The sequence below is a fragment of the Aplysia californica genome, unplaced genomic scaffold (assembly GCF_000002075.1).
Source record: "Aplysia californica isolate F4 #8 unplaced genomic scaffold, AplCal3.0 scaffold00239, whole genome shotgun sequence".
Taxonomy (NCBI): domain Eukaryota; kingdom Metazoa; phylum Mollusca; class Gastropoda; order Aplysiida; family Aplysiidae; genus Aplysia; species Aplysia californica.
Window position 1 is genome coordinate 912,729 of NW_004797509.1, and position 4,011 is coordinate 916,739.

Genomic DNA, 4,011 nt, shown 5'->3' on the forward strand with positions numbered 1-4,011 from the left:
CCCTTGGTGGTCTTAAAATCGATAAGAGTAGGCTTCGGCCGCCACCCGGGCAAAATTCAAAATTTCCTACCAACGAAAAAGTATTAGGTGTGTCCCGCGCGCTCATATGACCTTATGCAGTTGCGAGCGCCGTAAAACCCTATACTAAACAAACAAAAAAACAAATCGATCAGATGTGCTGTTACTGAAATTAAAATAAAAGCAAGAATAGCAGCGACAACAACGACTACAACAGACCAAAGAAAACAACAACAACAACAACAACAACATACTTAACAACAAGAACACAAACAAACACCAGCAAGAACAACGCAAATAAGTTGAACTTTTTTTTCCCGTGTTTAAAGCCACCAACAAAATTATATTACAGAATGACACATGAAGACAACGGTGTTCACTGTTTCATGTTATTTATTTATTTTTTTCAAATTCAGGTTTGAGTAGTTAGTAGATAGATTCGATGAGAACGAAGACTTAGTTAATCATGAATATAACACTTACAGTCATGCATTCACACCAAGTCCCTATAACCTGCGCCTGATCTGGATGTGTTTTCGCAATTTCATATGTGTGAGTGTCTTTGTTTTTGTGGGGACTCAGGGTCCCACAGGCAACTAGTTACGTTTTGATATACGTCGCCACTCTATGAGTTGGTCTTCAGTGCATACCACAACGTCAACCTCAACCAAAACTTGACGTGAGCTGTGAGTTATGAGTAAGACGTCCTCCTCACACAGGAAAAAGGTTTCCAAGAGGACATGGTTACCAAAAATGGCTTCTTCGACTTCGAAAAGCTGGAATATAAGTTGATGCGTGCGTGTGTGCGTGCGCGCGTGTGTGCATGTGTGAGTGTGTAGGTGTCAGTGTGAATGTGTGTGTGTGTGTGTGTGTGTGTGTGTGTGTGTGTGTGTGTATGTGTGTGTGTGTTTGTGTATGTGAACATGTATGCCGCTTAATTATGTGTAAGCATGTGTTGGTGTTTCGGTAAATTTCAATTTAAAGATTTAGACTTCAGAGAAAAGAGGACAACAACAACAACCACAAACCTTGGAGTCTGTACAAGTCCCACAGTGTGTTGGCACCAAAGCAAAAACAGAAAAAATGTTTTAAGATCATTGTAAAAAGTCAACACAAAAAGAAGAAAAGCATCTGAAAAACAACAAAATAAAACAACAACAAAAAACAAACAAAAAACCAGGCCCCACTCGTTATACTCAATACGAATTGTGAAATATTGAGTGAGTATACATAAGCAATAAAGAGAAATTATTATGGAAATCTCCACATCAACCTGCTGAGCTGCAGAAGTCAAGCTTTATAAATTGTCCATCAAAGATTGGTTAATGAATTGTCTGCGTATCACAGTTACCCATCTACAACGCAAATGAGATGGGCGCAAGGAAATCATTATTACTGCCTGACCCAAATTTGGGACTTGGAGGAGGTGGAAAAGTAAGAACGGTCATGGTTAATGATTACCCTTGACCAATTATTTTTATTCTACATTTCCCGAGAAAAGAATAAAATAATTCTTTTCGATTATTGTATAAATTTAACACCCTTTGCAACACTGAAACACACATCTCAAAATAGGTTACCGGTACTCAGTTACACGTCAAGCAAATATCAACCTTCAGGAAAAGAACTGTCTGCATGCTAGTTCGTATTCTGATTTTTTTAAAACAAACTTTAGCAGTGAATTTAGCGTGGGACTCAGCTTTCCGCCCCTGAAGTGTTGATTGAGATGATGTGCGATGTAACCCTCCCATTCGAAATGAGTCTGTGCTGTCCGAGTTCGTCATTTCGCTTACCCTGGAATTATGAAGTTCTATCTGACATTTTTAGCCGTTTTGAGTTACTAAGACTAAGACCAAGAGGTCAGAAGCCAAATCTTCTATATTATGCTCTATCAAAATCTTAAGATCGTTTGGGGTCGTTATCAAGATATTGAAAGAATTGCAATAGAAAAAGCTTGACATCTTGTGAAACTATTTTTTTACGTCATATGTATCAACACTGGGCACTGAGGAGATAAAACTTTATATTTCTAGGATAGCGATTATTACAAAGGACGTTCATTTTTTCGAGTATCTTTGTCTTTCAGCGGGGATACTGCGTCCAAGTCAGCCCCAGCTGGACAGACAGGCAGGAGCACAGCAGCCCGACTCCTAAATGGTAGATCTACTTCTAAACTGTGTGTCACGGGGTAAAAATATTTAATTTCTCTCTCCCATTTCTTTCTCTGTCTCTCTTTGTCTCTCACTGGCTGTATCCGTTTCTCCCCCCCCCTCTCTCTCTCTCTCAATCGCTTTCTCTCTCTCCCTTTCTCTCTCTCTCTCTGTGAGTCTCTCTGTGTGTCTCTCTCTGTCTCTCTGTCCCTCTGTCTCTCTCTGGCTATTCAGCCCCCACCCCACCCCAATGCTCCTCATGAACACACAAGCATCAGCCTTCTTTCTTTCTTCCTTTCTTCCTTTCTTTCTTTTTCTTTTTTCTTTTTTTTTCTTTCTTTCTTTCTTTCTTTCTTTCTTTCTTTCTTTCTTTCTTTCTTTCTTTCTTTCTTTCTTTCTTATCTTCTCTCATCGAATGTTGAGAAATAAATGTACATTATTATTAAGATAAGAAAGCTTCCACTCAGCTTTCATTAGTTGACGTGTAGTCCAACGATAATATGTGCTCTGTAACTAATTTACTAGGAACCTTTATTTCATTAGATGCTGAGCCATATTTCTTTTGCTTTTCCGTAACACTTTGAGTTTGAGTAGCTGTTTCAGTTTCAGTATTCCATAACGCTTTTATTAATGCAATGCAAAAAAGGTTCCAAATTAATTAGTGGAATAAGCAACAATCTTATGCGCAAATATTGTTTGACTGTGGCTCACGCAGGGCATACGTGTAATAGGGAGTGCCTACATACGCGATCGGGTCGGGTCGGGTAGTCAGGGCTAGCCAAATTGAGGGCGCAAAGCGGCCATCGTGGCACAAACCGACCGACAGTGCAATCGGGTCGTTTGTAGCCAATCACAACAAGGCTGAGTCACGTGTCCCTTTTGACACATGAATACATAAAGTCGGTACTCTGGGAATTCCCGGTTTCGGTCTCACGCCCTTGACCATCTTCTCACTTCGCACAGCGGGTTTGGAGCGCTCATAGGCCTAGAGGAAGAAGGAGACGAATAAGAAGAAGGAGGAGGAGCACTACAGAAGGAGGGTGGCGAGAGTGACAGAGAGGGAGAGAGATAAGTTGAGATATATATGCAGAGACCTAGATCTAGAAATGTTTACATTTCTAGATCTAGATCTGGGTGTCTGATATGGGAAGTGAAAAATAGACAAGAAAGGAGAGAGACACTAAAGCAAGTTAGCAAGCAAGAAAGGAAGCACTCACACACACACACACACACACACACACACACACACACACACACAGACTCACACACGCGCGTGCACGCACGCACGCACACGCGCACGCACACACACGCACACACACATACACATACACACACACACACACACACACACACACACAGAAGGATTGCGGGAAGTCCAAGAGTACGGTAGGCATATTTTATGTATTCATGGGTCAAAGGTCCAGCTAATCGTAGCCCGGTTTACGCCCTCTGTGTAGTCGAATGTAGGTTAAAGGTTTCTCTACTTTAACTTTAACTTCCAGATCGTCGGGTACAATCGGGGCGGGGCTGAAGTGTGCACTGAAACCCCGACCCGGTCAGCCCATCCAGACCCGACCCGACCCGATTGCGTATGTGGGCACCCCCTAATACGGGGTGCCCACTACAGCTGGATCAGGCCGATCGCCCGACTCGATCGCCTGAAACAGAAAAGAAACACGTTTTGTTTTTGAGGCGACCGAGTCGGGCGATCGGCCCAATCGGCCGATCCCATCCGTGGTGGGCACCCCCGTATAAAAGACACATGTAAAATAATTTCTATCATGAACTGCTACTATACGACGCTTGCTGAATTTCTATAAGATGGAAAACAAAGAGAAAGCAG